This window comes from Protopterus annectens, chromosome 16.part0 (genome assembly GCF_019279795.1).
Source record: "Protopterus annectens isolate FY-2018-M chromosome 16.part0, PAN1.0, whole genome shotgun sequence".
Taxonomy (NCBI): Eukaryota; Metazoa; Chordata; order Ceratodontiformes; family Protopteridae; genus Protopterus; species Protopterus annectens.
In genome coordinates this window covers 150,525,278-150,547,792 of record NC_056750.1, presented here as the reverse complement: position 1 = coordinate 150,547,792, position 22,515 = coordinate 150,525,278, and the positions used below count along the sequence as shown (strand labels likewise).

At 42.0% G+C, this 22,515-nt stretch overlaps 1 protein-coding gene across 1 annotated transcript in view; it reads left to right on the top strand.

Moving 5' to 3' along the window:
- Window positions 1–22,515, top strand: part of LOC122790536 (vomeronasal type-2 receptor 1-like) — a 309,096-nt gene that overhangs the window by 15,500 nt on the left and 271,081 nt on the right. The gene's annotated exons all lie outside the window — the stretch shown is intronic.

The window sequence follows — 22,515 nt, the reverse complement described above, 5'->3', positions numbered from 1 at the left end:
AGCACACTCTGGCTAAGCTGTCATTCCCTAGGGCAAACAGCCTAGTGTTGACCTCTAGACCCATATGTTTAATTGTCAAATGCACATTATTTGTTGCTGATAGACTGTTTGCACATCTTTATTGCCATAGCATTCCCTGTTTGTATGAACAACTTGTGCATCTGTGGAAGATGTTTGCATATGGGAGGGATCCACTATATCACGTATGTCTCTGTAGTCATTTAACTGTGTGCACTGGGCAGACTGCTGTAATGTGGTTGGTTCCTGGAATAACACGTAAAAATATCAGATATGTGTAACCAATCTAAGCCATGAAGAAAGTGCATTACTTTACAATTTGAGCCATGTCCATTCCTTGAGGGTCATGGAACCCGACAAGGGTGGGGGAACGGTATTGATGGACCAAAATCTATATCAGGCTAAAATGTATAACATTTTACATGATTATGATAAATATACATCTGCTTCTATACATGAAATTAATTTATCATATCACAAGATAGATTTGGCCATCCAAGATCTGGTAGATCCGGATGTTATAGAAATGGATATATTTACATATCTTAACAATATAGATCCTAGGGTACCCACGATTTTTGGAGTGCTCAAGATACACAAAAATCCATCTGACCCTCCCTTGAGACCTATTGTAGCAGCACAAGGGTCCAAGACACATAACATTTCCAAGTTTTTGGACTGGAAATTGAAGGAGTTGTGGGGGAGACAGGATTATATCCTTAAAGACTCTTGGGCCTTTTTACGTAACATCCATACCCATTTATTCAGAAACGAGGTCATATTTTTAACCATAGATGTGGTTGACCTCTTTTCAGTTATTCCATCAGATATTGGGTTGGAATGGATAGAAGAGGCCCTTTGGGAATGTCCTGATATTACCCCCAATGATGTACACATGGTTACTGAACTTCTTGGTTTGGTGTTGAAAAACAATTTTATTTTATTTTCTGGAGAGTATTTTCAGCAGATTTCAGGTGTTTCCATGGGTGCCAATTGTGCCCCCACTTACGCTGATATTGTTATGTCCGTATGGGAAAAGAAATTTGTGGTTAATAGTGAATTTTCTACATATTGGAACTATTACTGCAGGTTTCTGGATGAAATATGTATTTTTTGGAATGGACCGGTTGAACGTATTGATGATTTTATTAAGTATATAAACACAACCACGACCTTCCTAAAATTTACACATCAAATATCCCACAATAATGTTAACTATTTGGATGTAACTCTTATTAAGGAAGGGGATGGGGTTAAGTCCTGTATATACAGAAAGCCCACATTCTCTAACAGTTACATCCATTTTCAGAGTTCACATCCTAGATTTCAGAAAAGAGGAATTGTGAAAGGTCAGTTCGTCAGGGTTTCCCGGATGACTTCACAGGACACAGATTTTAGTGTTGAGTGTGACAAACTTACATCCTTATTTCCTGAAAGGGGATATCCCATAGGTCTGATACAATCAGTTTGTGAAGAGGTTATGGCTGCTCGTAATACTAGATTTAGTCCTATCCTGGGTAAGGGTTCTGGAGAGACTGACGGATCCACTCTGAAGGATACTGTTGGTTTATTCTCCAGTAATTTTGCCTTCATTACTGATTTTAGTATTAATGCAACACATATTAGGAAAATAGTAGAAAAGGAATGGCAATTGTTTCAGGATTTTACTGATTTGAGTCTGCTCAAGGATAAGAACCTGAAAATGGTTTTTAGAAGAGGAGTTAACATCAAACGGGTATTGGAACAACATGAACAGCCCACACAGTCCTCTCGTATGAAGAAAGGAACATACAAATGTGGCCGTTGTTCCTCATGTAAATACATAATGCACGACCATCATGTATATCTAGAAAGTAGGAACAGGGACATTAAAGCCTTAAGTTATTCTAACTGTTTGTCCACCGGGGTGGTTTATTTGGCCCTTTGTCAATTGTGCCAGGCGTTTTATATCGGTAAAACCGAAAGACAGCTGAAACGTCGCATATATGAACATCAATATGACATGATCAAATTAAACAGTAAAAATGCATTGTATAGGCATTCTATTGTGTGTGAGGGGGCCAGGTTTTTGTTTTTTGTGGTGGAAACTGTTCCCAAAGACATCAGGGGTGGACCCTGGGAGGCCAAGTTAGCTCACAGAGAGACCTTTTGGCAGATTCTATTAGAATCTAATACATTTCCGGGTCTCAACGATTTCATTTCTATTGCTCCCTGCCTTAAACTTAAGGCAGGACGTATTTAAATTAGAGTTTGTTATTCATAGTGATCTAGTATATTATTTATATAAAAAAATTTTTATAGATATTTTGGCATATGCATATGAAATGTTTTTTATTTTATTATTTTGTTTAATATGATTCAACATTTACACATATATATTACCTTGCAACTTTTCATATTCTATAGTGTGGGGTAACATTGGTTTTATGATTCCTTATAAAATGCATTGTATTTCATGAGATCAGTTCATACAGGGTTTTAATGTATTAGTATTTTCAAATAGTTTTTTGTATATTTATACAGCTTTAAATCTATATGTTTATTCAATTTATTTTAATTAGATTATTGGATAATTGTGTATTTTATGGAGCATGGGAAGTATTTAAACAGCAGTGTATTTCAAGATTTCATCTGATGAAGTCGTATTTTTTCGATGAAAACGTGTTTATACGTCTGTTGACGTTAATAAACTGTGTTTGGAACAACAGCACCTTATTGTGAGCAATTCTTGTGGTGGAGGTTACCGGACTGGTATCAGCTGTTTTGCCTTTGGTGGTGTTCGTGTTTACAGCGTCTTCTTTCTTTTTGTGGTATGTGTGTCCAACTGCTAAACTGAGATTTGGCCTAAGTGTGTGAGCATGCCCAGTTCAGCCTTCCCATGGCATGTTGTCTGACATATGTCTCATTTATCAAAGTGTGTGAGCATGCCCCGTGTGAGCATTCCATATGTTGGACTCTGCAGCCCACCACATTTGTGGATGAGTGTGAACTTCAGCAAATATCACCCGTTTATGGTTGTGTGTTGTGTGTCATGTTGTGTAGTTACTGTACAACTGCTTTGTGTGTGAACACAACAGGATTATACTGTGCCTGCAGTGTTTGCATGGGAAACTTTGCATACAGTTGTCAACATCCTTTCACACTGACCTAACACTGTAGTACTGTATAGTGTACTGGTAGTACTTTGACTGTGGTGGACAGTATCCTGGGCTTTAGTGCTATCACTGCTTTACATTTCGATAGTGAGCAAAACAGCCTGGTTAGGGGCCAGTTGTGTACATCTGACCATGTTGCATTCTGTTCAGATATGAACTACTTAAACCAGGCTTGTCCAACATTGGTAGTGTATTCCACAACATAGGTGTACATTTGCAAACACTAGCGATGTGCCCTAGTCCATGTCTAATGCTAGTTGGAGAGTGTGTTTGTCCTTCAACACACATTGTAAGTGGAGTTTGCCATGACATATGTCATGGTTAGTATACTGTGCCTCTGTCTACCTGTGACATGACAGTGATACCCAGGATAAAGCTACCATCTCCCATCCACTCATCAAGATTCCTATTGAGGAAGATTGATAAGTGACTCTATGGGTAGCCTGTACTGGGGGTTCACTCATGGGTGGGGTGGCTTCTGTGTTATGGATCATGCAGTACAGCTTGTCCTATGTAAGTCAGTGCTGGGGTTCAGGTCTCTCATGTGCATAGCTCACTGCCATTCAGATTGTACAAGGTGCAGCATGTTTATTGATACCAGCAACACAGGCAACACATGGCATCTGTGCAAGCTCTTTGATACTCCTGGTGAGGTACTGTTGGGGACTTTACGGTTGATGGAGGTGTCTGCTGAGGTACATCCCACAGGGGCTATTGTAGTCAATTGTACCGCTGATGAAGGATGACTGCAGAGCCACAATGACCTCCCCTTATCTAGATCTGACAACCTTCATGATTAGGTGGGTATATGGTATGTTTCTGTAAACACTACAGCACATGTTTGTCCAATGCAGGATATCTATCACCTTGTGTCCCCAGGTCTCTCATTACATGTTAACTACATAATGGGTTAACACCTATGTGGTAATTGGTGGGCACTTACTGTATATCCACAGGGGTTGACTATACACTTTTCTGCAATTAGCTTGCTGACATGGCTATGGCACCAGTTGTCTGTTTCTATGTGGCCCTTTGTGGGATGCTTGTGTCAGCTGGTGGATCATATGTGGTGAGCAGTTTGTAGTCCTCTGCAAACATGTTCGGACACAGTCCTTCCATGTTTGCCTGTACCTATTGGACATATATAACAGACGAGGGAGATCCCAGGACCAAGCCTTGTGGGATGCCAGTTATATCTGGTTTGTAGTCTGACATGGCTGCAGCATGTCTGACCATGTCTGTTCTGTCCTTGGTCTGGTTTGCAACCCCTCTACTGACATAGGGGTTTATATTTAAGCTGGTGAGCTTATCTATAATTAACACGTAGGGTATTGTTTAGAAGCCTTTGCAAGGTCCAGCTACGCTGTGTGGACCACATTGCCCTCATCAATGACCTTAATGACTGTTTCAATTGAGTCAAACATGTTTAGCGGCAGGATCTGCACTGAAGAAAGCCACACTGGGTATGGTCCGGTGTCAGTAGGTCCCCAATATCTTTATGTCTGTGGTACATGCTGATCCTTTCCATAGCTGTGCAGACCGAGCTTCTCAGGATTCTGGGGTAGTAGTTTTCAGTAACCATTCAGGCAACACCTTTGTTGAGAAGGGCCACTGTTGTTGTACACTGCTCTTTGGGTACATATTCTGTGGTAAGGCTGACATTGAGCAGTAGTGTGGTTTGGCATTCCATTTATCTTGGAGTCCATGTTGCACTAAGCCCAGGACACCATCTCATACCATTGCTGCTGTGTGTTTTGCTTTGCAGATGTTGGCTGTTACCTTAGCATCTGCAATGTCAGGGGGCCAGCAGTCTGCTGGGATAGATATTCTGCATTTGGGGGGGGTTGCACTGCACCTGTCAGGATGTATGTTGGCAATATGTGTGTGTGTTTGTGATATTTGTGTGATTCAGAGCATATCTGTGAATTCCCAACATGGTTCCTACCATCAGTTGTGAAAGCCTTGGGATTATCTTTAGTGTCCTGTACAATTTGTATCTTCATAGGTTCATAGGTTCATACTAGGCTATCCACCCTAGGGCATTTGTTAGCCTAGCCAGAGTATGTGTGGCTTTTGCCACCCCTTGCTATGTGAATATTATGGCCATTTATGATTTGCTTTGCTGTGCCTCTGTCTGGACATGACACAGTGAAGACCCCCAGTGTAACTCTACAATCATCCATCCACTTGGCAAGATTCCTGTTGAAGAGTGTCAGTGAGGGGCTCTGCCTAACATGGAGTGGGATTCTGGTCCAGGGTGTGGGGAGCCTCTGGAATATGTATCTGTCCCACCAGCACATCCTATTTCATTATTTGTTGAGGTTGACATCTCTCACTCTCACAGCTCCGATGGCTTTGAGTTTTCTGGGGTGGAGCATGTCCATTACTCCTTTGTTGGGCATGGCCTTCTACAACAGGCATGCAATGCCTCTGTGTAGGCAGTATGTGACTGCATTCAGCTGGGGTGGCTACAGCCAGGGAGCATATGACATATATTTGAGACCCTTTATCCTCTTGGTGAGGTACCTTTGAGGTCTTTCTAACTGCTGCAGGTGTCAGGTAAGGTACATCCCATATGAGGCATTGTACTAGATTATGGGTGTGATAAGAGAACAGTATAGAGGCACAATGACCTCTGTTGATGTAGATGTGAATCCTTTCCTGATACGGTGTCAAATGTAGACAGTCTTCCTAGCCACATTGGCAATGTGGGTGTCACATAGCAGGTTACTGTCCACTTGTGTCCCTAGGTCCCTGGTTACTCCTTCCATACATAATGGTTTACCACCTATGTGGTAATTTGTGGTACCTTGTTTGGTATTTGGTGGGACATTCATACTGTCCAGTGTCTTCAGGATGGCTGGGTGGGGTTCCTGTGTGTGAGAGTGTGGTCTGTAGCATACTACAGACTGTAACAGCAGTCTTGCCTACAGATAGTTGCATATGGGTGGACTCCAATGCCTTGTGCATTGTCAGTTACCTGGACGTATGGGTGTCTGTGCTGAATATGGATACTCACCCTCCTTTTATGTTTTGTTCCAGGTTTTGGGGCCATGACACATGATATGTGGTATAACCTGGTAGTGCTGGTGTGCTGTCAGGAGGCTTGCAGCAGGTTTCTGTCACTGCACAGACATCGATGTTCTCCATACTGGGGATGGCCTTTGGAGCATGCATATTGGGGTTTACACATCTGGCATTGGTCAGCATTACCCTTATGTTTCTTTCCACTTATGTTTTCTAGGGTGGTGGGTCAGTCTTTTCAGCCTTGCCTACAAAAGGCTCTATGGAGGTGGCAAAGGCCTTATCCAATATCCAGACGCCCAGGGGTAACAGGTGCAAGCCATCCCAAGAACAGCTGCGTGGCTTGTCAAGCATGACATCCCAAGCAGACAGACATTGGATCCCCTTGGAATGACACCAGTAAGTGTGCCACTTGCTATGACTGATCATTCCGTGTTTGTACTGCGGCATTATTCTTGGTAAGGGTAGGATGCTGCAAACGGTGAGTGTCATACCGACCTGGACTACATAATCAGAGAGCTCATCTATGTCTCTTTTCATGTAGTCTAGGGAGGTACATCTCAGGTCATTCACACCAGCATGGACTATGACTGCATCATATTTCTACTTGCTTTGGAGTGACCTGCATACTTCTGTTATGTGGCGTCTTGTGGCAGCCTACAGGCAGCTTACTGTACCCTTTCCCTTGTTCAGTCTGGTGTGCGGGACAGCAGTGTGTCTGACTATGGAGTCATCTATTACAACTGTATCAGGCATGTTGTTTCTCCTTCAGGCCTGTGACTGTTTGGCACACCAGCTTTGTGTACTATGTGTTGCATGTGCTATGTTTGGAGGTTGTTTAATTGGGTGTCTGCTTTAGAGGCCTCTGTTTGTGTGCTGTTTGTAATTTGTGCCTCTGGGAATGTTTTTCTGTGTTTATGTGTTTGGTTTGCAGTTGTGATAGGTCTATGTGGGACTGTGTTTGTGGTGTGTGTGGTTACCTTCTCCTCCTGACTAGTTTTGGGAGTACTGAGTTGAGGGAGCTCAGCCTCCAGTTTGAATAGATGGTTGCATCGCTCACATATATTTGTATTTCTTGGGTGGAGTTGGGGGTTGTCTGTGTACTTGGGGCAGGTGTGACATTGCCTCAGGATTCACAGATTCAACTTGTTGTGGCTGGCCTTAGTGGATTGTATATGTGGACAGATTTTATTGCCATACTACTGATCAGTGATTACTTCATTGTTTATGTTTGCTCTATCATGTAGTAGCTTCCTCATTCTCTTGCATGGTTTGGTTATGGCTGATGTCCACCATGCCAGATTCCTGCGTGTATGGCATTGTGTCTTGTTTTAATTTAGGATTGCATAATCCAAGCATTCCTGGCAGTGTTCATGGAATGGCTGTATTACAGGTTCTGAGGTGTGGCCCATATTTTGCACCTGCACAGGACCTTTAATGGATTCCACATCAGTTTGGAGGAGTGCAAATATTGCTTAACACATGTTTTCCACTGTGGTTTTCTGGCCAGGGACTGTGGTCAGGATTTGTATATCCAGTGTGATTACTCTATGGTCTGGTTTTACCAGTGAGCAATACACTTCTCATCTTGCCATCCAGTACCCATGTTGCTGATTATCACATCCAGTATGCTTACCCCTCTTGTGGGAGTGGTACGTTGTTCCTGGGCCTTTTGGTTTATGGATTCTATGAACTTTTGTGCTACACTGTTGGAGCTAGTATAATGCTCCCAGTCTATGTCTGGGTATTTTCAGTCACCCAATATAATGTGGTTTGGAGGACTTGATATATTCATGTATTCCAGCATAGGCCAGGTGCAGTTCCTGGTGTTGGGACAGTAGTCTGTAGCAGACTATAAACTGGAGGGCAGTTTTAGCCACTGTTACTTGACCATGGCTAGTCCATGCTGCTTTTTGTTGTGGTACCAAGATGGGGGTGTGGTTATCCTTGACAATTCTTGCTAGTCACCCTCCTTTTGTAGCTTATTCCATGTTTTGAGGCTGTACAGCACAGTATGAGGTGTAACCTGGTAGTGTTAGGGTGCTGTTGTGAGCCTTGACTCAGTTTTCTGTTACAGCACAGATATCAACATTCTCCATACTGCATGCATCTTGATGTTTCGACTTATCCCTTATCTTATTCTTATCCCTTCTGATACCTATGGAGATAGGTTTGTGTTTTTAGCCTTACCTATTCAGGGCACACTGTGAGTAACAACAGCCTTTGCCAGTATCCATACGGCCTGCACTGATAGGTGCACGCCAGTCCTAGCAGGTGGTGCATCATGTCATGCTCAGCATGTCATCCTTGACTGGCACACATTGGATCCCCTTTGACTAACTGCGATACTTCAGTCAATTATTGCACTTGATCATCTCATTGTCATGTTGTGGCATGATGCTTGGTGAGGGTAGGATGTTAGTCAGGGTCCTCAGGTGTTCATATAGTACATGGTGTTACATTACTTAACACATAGCATTCATGCCTCAGGTGGTGCTGCAGGGCTGCCTCTGTCGGATGCGCATTTTACACTTCCCTGTACATGTTTGAGAGCAGGTTGTGTCATGTTAGGCATCCCTGTTACTATATGAGTGAGTCAGGGAGGGGTATCATTCCCAGGGTTCCTACTGAGCCAGTGTATGTGCTATGCGTTGCCTCTTTGCCAAGGTCAGGGCATACTGGGCATGCCTCCTTCTGCCTACTGGGGCAGGCTCAGGTTGTTCCTCCTCTGAGTCACACTCTGCCTGTGATGGCCTTGGCAATGGTGGGGGGCTGTTTGGCCCAGCCCTATGCTGGTCCTGCTGCAGCTGTTTTTGCAAGATCATATTATGTAGCATAGCACATACCATAGCAATTTGGGTACATGTAGTTGGTGTCTACTGCAAGGCTCCACCAGATGTGTCCAGACAGTGGAACCGTGACATGAGCAGCCCAAACACACGCTCTATTACATTACGTGTTTGTGAGTGTGCCTCATTATGGCGTTCCTGTTCAGGTGTGTGTGTATTTCTGATGGGTGTCATCAGCCACAGTTCCAGTGCATAACCTGCATCCCCCACTAGGTGTCCGTGCGGGATGTCCCCATTGGCAAATGTCTGGTACAGCTGCGTCAAATGCCAGATGTGGGAATCATGGTAGCTCCCAGGACAGCCAGCACACACATTCATTATTATGCCCTGGGCATCACACACAACCTGGCAGTTGATGGAGGGGAAGCCCTTGCGGTTGATGTATGCCCTACCCCGCTCACCGGCTGGTGATTTGATGCGTATCTGTGTGCAGTCTATTGCACCCACTACCTCAGGGTATTCCGCTATTTGCTGGAAGAGACGCATATTGCTGGCCAATACCTCACGGGCATTGGGAAAATATACATGATCACCGACATGTGCTGACATGGCATCCAGGAACTGGTGCAGTACCCTGGAGGCTGATGCCTGTGATATCCCCATCATATCACCAGTTGGTCTCTGGAAGGTACCTGTTGCTAGTATTCTTAGGCCAACACATACCTTGGTTTCCACTGGGATGGGTTCCCCTCTGTTGATTCTGTGTGTGAGGCGTAGCCTGCACAGCTCCACTATTTGCTGCAGGAGGTCTCTGTCCACTCTATAGCGCTCTACTATCTCCAGCTCATGTAACCCGTGGTAGGTGACCCTGGGCCTGTACACTCTTGTCCGTCTCCTCACTGTGGGTTGTCTGGCAGCATCTGCATTGTCACCACCCTCAGCGAGTCACCTATGTCTCATTATGACAGCTATTGCAGCCCCTAACATTTCTGCTCTGAGTTCAGCTTTTTCAGTTTTCACTTCTGATAACTTAACTCCTGTCTTGCAGTGTCTCTTGACAGAAACATCCTGCACTGCTGTTTGCAGAGTTTTAAGTGCTGGGCTGGGCTACTATTCTGCCTGTTTAGTTGCCTGCATCTAATTGTTTTCACCTGCTAGCTCCAGCAGTATTCCCTGCTAGCTTCCTACTAAATCTGTTGCTTCCTTTTTCCTGTCTGTTTCCTCAGAGTGGAGCCATGTGTAAACTAGCAGAAACACGCTCACAGTGGCTTACACGCGCGCACACATACTTACACGGTTCAGAATCTGCTTATTCGGATTAAAACACGTGCACATCCGCGCAAACAGTGTTAAACATCTCCCAACACGCTCCCACATGCTCACTCTGCCTTACACGCACACTGCCTTGCTCGCGCTTCATGGCACGCACACGCGATACATTCAGCAAGAAACTTTGGTGTAGGCAATAGTGTACACCTTCCATTTCTTGACTTTCTCATGCTTATTTAGTGGCACACCTCTTTCCATGATATCTGTCTGACATCTGTCATGTAACTCTGACCTCCAATGAACTGCATTTCTTTCTACCATTCCCCCTGTGATGTCACCTATCTCCTACTCTGTTCCTCCCCTTCTGTAACTCTTACACTACTCAGACTGTGCTCATTTGCTATGTGACAGTGGAATTCAGTATCCTAACACTCATTTGCATCAGATTGCCTACTAATGCTTAGTTACATGTCTTAGACTCAGCTTCCCCCCATAGCAACCACTACACGGTGGCCATGTTGGTTTTGGTCTGCTGGTCCCTGCATTGACATCCCATGTATTGCATAAAACCCACATTTGTGGGTTTAAAACCTTCGTTTTTATGTTTTATACAGCAGCCCATTTTTGGGCTGCACTGGGTTTAAACATCGGCAATCGCTGAAAAAAATATATATATTTTTAATATATTTGCATCAGGTTACTTTGCCAATGACCACATATTTGGCCATTGGCATCCTGCCTGACACATATGCACCCTTTATTTGGAGCTGACATGGCTCCATTGCAGTTTTTGCAGAAACGTACTCAGTTGTCAACTGAGTACATTTCTGCAGCTAAAACGGCTCTTACACGGGCTGTTCTAGGCTTCCTGGATCGCTAATCATCCTCAATTGCATGCTATTTGGCTGCAAGTGAGGTGATTAGCTTATCCACGCCCACTCCGTGTAAGAGCCATTTTAGCTTGTCTCTTACACGGACTTTGGGCTGTTCCTGGATCGCGAAGGCTGCATGGAGTCTTACACTACTCTTAGACTCCATGCAAGCCTTCGTGAATCCGGCCCAGTATTTAAATAATAAAAACATTTGGCCAAAATTCTCATTCATCAAAGTAAGTCACTGCTCTCTGTATTTGTCCTCATTTCTAACAATTTGATAGCTGATTATATTAAATTTTGAAATGTCCCTTACATAGAAGGTGTGTAGTACCATTAGCTAAAAAGATTTTTATAAAAATGGGTTGATTGATTTGCTTTCAGTCATTTATTTGCGAAGGAGTTAGATTAAGATATACTGATGTGGATCTGAAGCAACACAAGACATTTAAAAATGTACACTTATGAATGGCAACCTTACTTTTAGGGACTTAAAGGTCTATTGTAGTAGGCAATCACAGAACTGAGCAAAACAAGCTTTACATACTGAAAAGTAATACAAAACATCATGGAAAAGTATATAAAGCCATGCAAAGAATGCTGGAATCTTTATCTCTGTCATTTATTTCTTTTATCTGCCAACTAACAGCCATCTCATAACTGATCATGCCCACTTGCACATCTCTTGGCAAGAGCCAATTGCAGGAATCTGTCATCCAGGCAGCCGTTATGGGATTTATGTGCTCACCAGTCTCTGAGCACTCTGAGGAGTTTTCATGCACAAATGCACTATGTTACTAGCGCATGGGCATGTCTGCTTCTTTATTGAGCAACAAGATCCAGCTACACTGAGCAGACACAATGCTTGCTGGGAGCATGTCCTAGGCCTTTTGTGTTTTCATCATTGGTATCATTGATATATTAAATTGAGAGGAAACCACACTCACTACAATTCCAGTCTCACATAGACCTACCACGACAGCAAACCAAACACATAATCACACAAAAACATACTAGGGGGCTCTAAATAAAGATCTGCCGAAGCAGAAGAGACCTCCAAAGCAGACATCCAAGCAGCCGCTACCCCAAAACAAAACACGTGCAACACATATCTCACAAAGCCAGTGTGCCAAACAGTCACAGCCCTTAAGACTAAACAACACACCTGATACACTTGTAATAGGTGACTCTATCGTCAGGCACATGTACGTCCCGCTCACCAGGCTGAACAAGGAGAGGGTCACGGTGAGCAGCCTGTCGGGCGCTAGGATCCGCCACATAACACAAGCACTCAGGTCACTCCAAGGCAAGTACAAATATGACTCAGTCATTGTCCATGCTGGTGTGAATGACCTGAGACGTACCTCCCTGGTCTACATGAAAAGAGACATAAAGGAGCTCTCTGAGCATGTAGCCCAGGCCGGTATGACCCTGACCTTGAGTAGTATCTTACCCTCACCAAGAATGATGCCACAATATGAAGACAAGATGATCAATTTCAACAATTGGCTTAAATACTGGTGTCATTCAAAGGGGATCCAATGCCTGTCAGCTTGGGATGATACGCTTGACAAGCCACGATGCTTCACTAGGGACGGCTTGCACCTGTCACCCCTGGGCTTTTGGATATTGGCAAAGGCTCTTGCTACCCCCATAGTGCCTTTTTTAGGCAAGGCTCAAAAGACAAACCCACCTCCATAGGTATCACAAGGGATAAGAAACTAAGAGTAATGCTACTCAACGCCAGAAGTCTAAACCTCAAGATGCATGCACTCGAAACTCTCCTTAGCATGGAGAACATCGATATCTGTGCAGTAACAGAAACCTGGTTCAGGGCTCCTGAGAGCACCCCAGCACTACAAGGTTATACCTCATACCATGCTTTTTGGACCCAAAATTTGGACCGAACCACAAAAGGAGGGGGAGTATCGATATTCATCAAAGATACCCACACCTCCACGTTGGTGGCAAAGCACGAAGCATCAGAGACTATCCATGTGCAACTAACAGTGGGTAAAACTGCCTTCCAGTTTATAGCCTGCTACAGACCACCCTCCCAAACCCAGGAACCCCACTCGGCCTTCCTGAGAACACTGGAAAATATGAAGGTCTCTCCAAACACCATTATATTGGGTGACTTCAACTACCCAAACATAGACTAGGAGCATTACTCTAGCTCCAACACCTTAGCCCAAAGGTTCCTAGAATTTATAAACTCAAATGCTATGGAACAACTTGTTACCACTCCCACAAGAGGGGAAAACATACTGGACCTGATCATCACCAACATGGGGACTCTATGCTCCAGACCAGAAGTGTATCCCTCACTGGTAAGATCAGACCATAAACTAATCTCACTGGATATTCACATCCTGACCCCACCCCCTGCCCGGAAAACCACAGTGAAAAACTTCTCTAAAGCAAATTTCACACTCCTCAAAACTGAGGTGGAATCCTTCAAAGCCCCCGGGCCTGTGGAAAATATGGCCCAGACTGCAGAATCCTTTATAAACGCATTCTATGAACACCTTCAGGAATGCATGGATCATGCGATCCCAAATAAAACCAAGACCCAATCCTCCAAAGGCAGACATCCTGTCTGGTGGACCCCAGCCATAAACAAACTATACAATAGAAGGAGGAAGCTACTAAATGATAGAGCAAAATCCCAAAAAGGGAAGGCATCACTGATCAGTATTAGCAAAAAACTACGGGCACACATAAAATTGTCCAAGGCCAGCTTCGAGAGACAAATTGCACAGGACACTAAGGATAATTACGAGGCTTTCTTTAGTTATGTTAGGAACCTGGGTGGTAATTCCCAGATATGCTCAGAATTAGTCCAACATGACAAAAAATACACTGAACCCACAGATATTGCCAACATCCTAGCTGACAGGTTCAGTGCAAACTTCTCCTCCCCTCCCCACCAAAAGGGCAAATATCTCTCCCAGCAGAGTGCTGCCCCCCTGACATCTCAGATGCTCAGGTAAGAACCGCCCTCTCCAACGCAAAAAACACAGCATTAATGGGACCAGACGGTGTCCCGGGCTGCGTCCTACATGAACTCCAAGAAGAGCTAAAGCCAAACATTAAACTACTGTTCAATCTCAGCCTTACTACAGGATATGTGCCCAAAGAGTGGCATACAGCAACAGTGGTCCCTCTCCATAAAGGTGGTGCCTCAACGGATCCTGGAAACTATCGCCCCATAAGCCTGACTAGCTTGGTCTGCAAAGCTATGGAAAGGATCATCATGGACCTCATAAATAAAGATATTGGGGACCTACAGACACTGGATCCTACCCAGTTCGGCTTTGTTAAGGGCAGATCCTGCCTCTTAAACCTGGTTGATTTCTTTGAAACAGTCACCAAGGCCATTGACAAGGGGAAGGTGGTCCACACAGCCTACCTGGACCTCGCAAAAGCCTTCGATACAATACCCCACTCGGGCATTATAGATAAGCTCACCAGCTTAAATATAAACCCCTGTGTCACTAGATGGATTGCAAACTGGCTCAAGGACAGAACCCACATGGTTAGAATTGCTGGAGCCATGTCAGACTCCAAACCAGTTACAAGTGGTGTCCCACAAGGCTCAGTCCTGGGACCTCTCTTGTTCGGTATATATTTCTCGGAGGTACAGGCCAACATAGAAGGACTGTGGCTGACCAAGTTCGCAGATGACTGCAAACTGGGCACCATAATCGACTCTCTAGCCAACACAAGCATCCTCCAAAAGGGCCTCATAGAAACAGACAGCTGGTGCCAGAGCCATGGCCTCAAGCTAAATGCCAAAAAGTGTATAGTCATTCCCTTTGGCAAAAACAAAGTGCCCACAAATTACCACATAGGTGGTAATCCATTAAGTACAGAAGAAGTAATTAGGGACCTGGGGACCCAAGTTGATAGCAATCTCTCATTTGACAACCACTTGGCCAAAGTGGTTAGAAAAACATTTTATGTAGCCCACCTAATCCTGAAGGGATTCACATCTAGATCAGGGGAGGTCATCGTGCCTCTTTACTCATCCCTCATCAGGCCCATAATTGAGTACAATGCCCCTTTTGGGATGTACCTTACCAAACACCTGCAGCAACTGGAAAGACCCCAAAAGTACCTCACCAAGAGGATCAAAGGGCTCAAACAGATGCCATATGCTGCCCGGTTAAAGAAACTCCAGCTCTACTCAGTGGCATACCACCTGTTCAGAGGCGATCTGTGCCTGACATATAAAGCCATGTCCAACCTGGAATTAATGGACATGCTGCACCTCAGAAAATCCAAATCCCATCGAGCTATGCTTGAGAGACTTGAACCTCAGCATTGAAATAAATAGGACATGCTGGAGGGACAGATTCATAACCCAGAGGCTCCCTTCACTCTGGAATAAAATCCCAGTCCACGTTAGGCAGAGTCCCTCATTGACTCTCTTCAAGAGGAATCTTGATGAGTGGATGGGAGATCATAGGTTTACCCTGGGTATCACTTCTGTGTCACTGTTAGACAGAGGCACAGTATACTAACCTCAAAAAAGGGCATAGCAAAATAAATTTAAAATGGGTGGTGAAAGCCAAACACATTCTGGCTAGGCTTATAAATGCCCTAGGGCAGATAGCCTAGTATGAACCTATGAACCTATGAACCTATGTCTACATCCCCCTTGGATGGCAAAGCTTACAACAGCCATTCACTTCCACTCCCTCAGACTTGTTCCTCCATTCCTTGGATCACTAATTGATCGCATCTTACCTGGATCACTTTTAGGAATTTATCCATCTGTAGCATACAGATAGAGATACTAAGATAATTAAGCTAAACTTAAGTAGGATGCCGTTAAAGCATCATTCACTGCAACCACCAACTACCAAAAATAAGATAATATATTTATGAATGGCTATATATTCTTCTAGTATGAGATGGTCTGTTTTGACCTAATAATGTACAGTTTCCTGAAACATTTCAACACACTGTGGAGAGGGATTGGCATAATGGTTAAGGTGTGTACCTCACAGACACAGGGTACAGAGTTTGATTTTTCACTTTTGACAGAAATATGCTAGGCTTAAAATGGCACACAAGGGCAGCTAACCTACTTCCCTAAGAACATACTGGCTGCTGTATGTCTTGAAGGGCCAAAATTACACTTTAAACATAAGCACTGATTTGAACAATTTCAATAATCTTTTCAGTAACACAAACATCTGTGCCCTCCCACACTGCCTACATTTATATTTTAAAGCTAAAGTTGCACTACCTGAAAATTTTGAAAACTGAATTGTTTGTTTACTTTCCAAACAGGTATTCCCCTTCTAGTTGGCCCTGTGATATAGGAAAATAAAGCCATGATTTAACTCAAGGTGACAAAGTAGCAAATAATCATTTTAACCCTAAAGGACTCAGCCATAGATTGTGGCAATGGAAGGCCGTGCTAGTTCACCCATCCTGTGGAAGGGAAGACAGACTGGTACACTGCTTGACTGATACCTAGCAGAGGCTGGCTGTTCAGAAAACACCACCTGGGTTGAGGATATGATTTGTCAAAAAGCATGAACACTGTTGTAAGATAATAGACATATATATGGAAATAATCATGAGTCGAAGAGCTTGGCTGTCTAAGACACCCTTTCCTGGGAATAACATGGTAGTAGGCCAAGCTGATAACCCTGATGCTTGCTAGGATGATGTTATCTGGTCAATCAACAGCAATGAGGAGAGGAAGGTAAAAGTATTCGCCTTTTCCCAGAAGTTACACAACCTCAGAATTATACTATAAAATAAATGTAGGGAATGGGAGGGTGACAGTCCTCAGGTTCAATGCTGCAGGGTGCTTGTTTCCATACAAAATTGAGATTTTACCTTTTTTGTTATATTACTGGCTTGGGAGTGCCTTCTGTGTGGAGTCTGCATGTCTTCCCTGTGGTTGGGTAGCGTTTGAAAGACATGCGTGCGTAAATGGGCATGTCTTCGTTGAAGTTTGGGCATCGAGCTGGCACCGCTGCGTTTCGTACAAATCTACTGCCAATCATTAGCGGACCGGAGTTCCACTGTGGCGACCCCTTACCGGGAGAAAGCCGAAAGACAAACAACAACATTATATTACCTCCTTTTGTGGCTTTTTTGTGGTGAACAGTAACTTACAAAGTATGATAATGTGATTCTGGACATTACGTGTCTGTGGGTTAAAGCAGAACCAGTTAGCGAAGGACTATCATGCTTTTTAAGAAGTTTCACACTTCTTCATCATGAGGAGACAATAATAAAATTCATATTGATAAGAGATTAAAATGAACACACAAACAAGTTCTATGAGATCAGAACTACTTCAGAAATAGATTACCTTAACAACTAACCCATGTTAACACTTCTTTATTTCATACCTGTCAACTGTCCAGAGTTTCACAGAATGTCCAGATTTTTGCCTCCTATTTTTGAAATGATCCTCATAAAATTTGTGGTTTTCTGGCATATCATTTAGGACTGAAGTCACTAAATAATGATATCAATTTCGGTTTCAGACTTCACATCCCTTAGAAAATGCATGCTAATACAAATCCTGTTGTTCTAACAACTTTCTACATTTCTAAGAGCAATATTTAAAATCTGTCCTTATTTCTGGGACTCTGGGCCCATTATTTTAGTCTTTGTCCAGATTTCTTGTGCTACAGGGTTGAGAGGTATGATTTTATTGATTACAACATAACACACTTTGATGTATTCTGCCATTTTCAGTACACCAGATACCCTCCTGGGGTTTTCTTTTCTTTAAATAATACAGTGTATTGCAGGATATGTGTCTCCTACAGTTCAGTAGAAGGAACATACAAGAGTTCCTGTAAATGCCATTTTTTTATATTTCCTTTAACCTCTTATGACTTCTCATGAAGTTTTACCATTATTTGGAGATAAATTCCTTAATAAGTGACTTATAAGTTAATAGGAGACAACATGTAGAATGACATAGTGTGCAAATTGCAAAGGAATTGTTATCCATTCTTTTTTGTCATGTTATGTAAATTTCGTATTTCCATTTATATCTGTTTCCCCAACATGATAGGGGAGACGGCCACCACTGTTCATGCCTTTTATGACATAGTCCACATCTTTTAATTGTTGGGAGACGCAGGTTGGATACATGTGGCAATAAACGCCTCTACTGGAGTCCATAGTCAGCATTATGTCAACAGGAATATACAGGAGCACATAAGCAATGTGTCTACACAGGATTCTAGCATTACCCATGACTCTGAAATATGGCATAAAATGATCTAAGTCACATTACATAGGAACAACTAGCAGGTAAATACAAATGCACTGAGACATTCATACATTTATAGCCATCCACAATATGTGTACCTACCTCCCACATCCCACATACCTGTGTATACCTACTGAGATGCAGGTGATGCAGGATACCAGTCTGAAACCCTGAATGAGGATGCCCATCCAGAACCAGCAAAATGGTTCTAAGTATCTATATAACATCACCTATGGCTTAACCAGGAATACACTGGAGCATATGTTTAGCCTGCTTAAATCACAGTTCCACAGCCTAGATAAATCTATTGAGACACTGCAGTATGACCCTGTACAGCCTTCCAGATGCTGCATTCAGCACAACATGCACCACCAGTGATGGCAGTGAGGTTAATAAACATAAAGCAGCAATCATATTACCCCAGACAAGCACTGATCACTGCATATGGCAGTAAAGGTGAACTAATAATATATAGTCCACCTTCCTGGGCCCTAAAACAGTTGCAGTGTCATATCACTCAGAACAAAGTGATGCAGGCTGTGCTGTTTAAAGGTTAAAATGGACAGTGCATGGTCAAATCATACTATGCATCAGGTGTCTCCCCTTACACCACACAAAAGAAGAATGGTGGGGTTCATAGCCATCATCATTTGTACAGATGTACAGCGCCACACCAAAACAGGGTCTATATTATTTTGTCGAAAACTACTTACAGCAAATGGCTGTTCATTGAACACAATGCATTGAGAAGCTGTTCATGGAACGGTTCACATCAGCAAACATTTTTTATAGGGAAGGGGGTTAGATGGCCATCAATAGAAATTTGTCCTTTTCTCCACTGTAATGCAATCGTAGACTTGGTATATATAAATATGGCGGGTGTGGGGGGTGCAGCCCCCACCTTGGTGTGTTTGAAATAATGCAGTGTGAGTGACAGTCACTGTGGTGGTAAAGTAATTCCCTCCCTATGAAAAATGTTCGCTAATGTGAACATTCAATGAACAGCTGTTCAATGCATTGTGTTCAATGAACAGCTGTTTGCTGTAAATAGTTTTCAGCAAAATAATATAGACCAACAAAAAGATGACTCTCTATGCATCCTGGGGTAGAGAATTACTGTTTAATTGGAGGGATGACTTCAGCTGCATACACCCTGTCCTCTGTGGACTGATTGGAGAAACTACAGCATGTCCATACAAGGCAGTCACCGTGATAAGTTTGCCACAGTAAGAGATTATTAAATATGCCAGAAAACAGGTGTATCTATAACTATAACTATCTATACCTATCTGTGTTTACCTATCAATCTATTTATCTATCTATCTATATATATATATATATATATATATATATATATATATATATATATATATATATATATATATGTGGGTCTACTTTATTTGATAGAAAACACATTTCACTGAAACTCATTTCGTTAAAGTCTCATTTCACTGAAAATGAATTGCCTGAGCACAATTCACTGAAAGTTCACTTCACTGAAAACTCATTTGACTGCAACTCATTTCGTCTAAAAAGGTATATGCCCTGTTCCCAACTGTAGTGCGATCCTGGAGTTAGTATATATAGTAAGGGGTGTAGATTTGGGGGTGTGGGAGAAGTAGCCCTTCACATAGTTTGGGTATATATTATCTTCTGGAAAGAGTTATTCATTCGACTTGTAAGTATCCATGTCTACGGTTTACAACATTTAAAATAGGTGGAGAAGTTATGTCCCCCCACCCCCAATCTGGCCCCCAACCTCCCCAGTGTGGGGTCTGTACCTCCACACACCCCCTTACTATATATACTAACTCCAGGATGTCACTACAGTGGGGAACAGGGCATATACCTTTTTAGACAAAATGAGTTTCAGTTAAGTGAGTTTTCAGTGAAGTGAGCTTTCAGTGAATTGTGCTCATACAATTCATTTTCAGTGAAATGAGACCGACAAAATGAGTTTCAGCGAAATCTGTTTTCTATCAAAGTTTTCTATCAAACAAAGTAGACCCATATATATATATATATATATATATATATATATATATATATATATATATATATATATATACTCACAGTAAGACGCTGTCCGGTTTGATTCTCAGCTAGAGCGTCTTCTGCGTGGAGACATGCGTGAATGTCCATACCTTCGTTGAAGATTGTGCATCAGGGCTGGCAACTCGGCACATAAAAATCAACTACCAATCATTAGCGGACTGGAGTTCTGCTGTAGCGACCCCTAACGGGGAAAAGCCGAAAGACTCAACATATATATATATATATATATATATATATATATATATATATATATATATATATGTGTGTGTGTATATATATATATATATATATATATATATATATATATATCTATATATATATATGTTTACTATCATTTCCACAAAGTGCATCCATCGATTGCTGACATCGCTGAACCAGAATGCTCCACCCCTTTGTTGAACCATGTTGCGATGATTCGACATTTGCTGTTTTGGAAATGTGGCCTTTGGAGTACATGTGCCATTCAATGTGCAATGTTGTGGTACGCTGACTTTCCGTTCAAGGTCTAGCCACTTGGAAAACTGCCTTTTGATGTAGTCATCTAAGAAGGAAATCCCTTTGTGGAAATTATAGTAAACTATATATATATATATATATCTATATCTATCTATATATATATATATATATATATATATATATATATATATATATATATATATATATACATAGACACACACACACACACACACACACACACACACACACATACACACAGACACACACATGCATATATACATGCACACATATATAAATCATAAATTACCCCCTTGTTTTGAGTTACATTTATAGGGATTTCAATGTCTTCATCATTCAACATTTTGATATTTCAATATTTTTTCTTCAGCAGTATTGTTTCAGTATATCTATTTTCGCACAGTAACAGACATATTGCTACATAGTTAATAGTATCTTATCTTGATATTTTAGCAAAGTCCATTTGTGATAACATTATTCATTAGTGTTCCTGATTTTATCCTTGTGTTAGTAAATTACTTACCCAAATAGGAGAAACTCATATTAATCATGTGGACTGAATACCTTAGTCTAATGATATTTGCTCTTTATCAGTTTTCCTGTCAATACTATCTTATAGCCCATTGTTTTTATTTTGATGACTGCTACTATATTTGCTACTGTGTCTCTTTCTCATATGGCTGCTGCACTGACCATATGATATTGTCATTGTGTAAATTAATAGAATCTTTTGTTGCATGTTCTGCAGATTGCACTGCATACCTTTCAACTGTCCCTGATTTTCAGGGACATCCCTGATTTTGACTCATATGTAAGGTCTGTCCCTCTTAATCCCTCTTAAAACTGGTGACTGTCGGAGAAAACAGGTGAATTGCACTCGATAAATATTGATAGTAATTAGAGTTATTGACTTGTTTTACTTCAGAAAATACATATTAATTCATATTATCTTATTCTGTCAATGGATCAAGTTAATAATGCTAATATTTTAAAAGTGTCCCTGATTATTTAGGGATTTGTCCCTGATCCAGTTAAGATTTGTCCCCAATTAATTGAGAGCTATGAATTGCAGCAAAGAAATGCACCACATGCAATGGGTGAAGAGTTGTCTGTGACAATAAATGCAAGTCACATGACCCATTATGGATGACTGACAGATGATGAAATGCCACAATGAGCTTTTAAAAAAAAATCACCTAGCAATGGATTTCTGAGGAGTAAGTACTATCTAATCTTTCATTTTACTCCAAATTTTTGGCACCCTCTGACAGTTCCTACTTTACTTTTCACCCCTTTCACTAAAGCTTTTAAAAAATAATTCCCAGAGAATATATTTCATAGGTTCATAGGTCTGTACAAGGCTAACTATCACTACAGCTTTTTTAAACCTATCCCTGCATTGTAAGATTTCTTTTGTATGTGTCGGGTAGAAAAACATGTTATAGAACCCTCTATATCACTCAATGTGCAGTAAAACATAAAATATAGTCATTGTGTTTACAAGAGATGCTTCTCCTTTACTTAACTGCATATTGTTGGTATACATGAGGGGAAGTTCATGTCACTGTGATAAACAATATATAAATATATATTATTTTTTT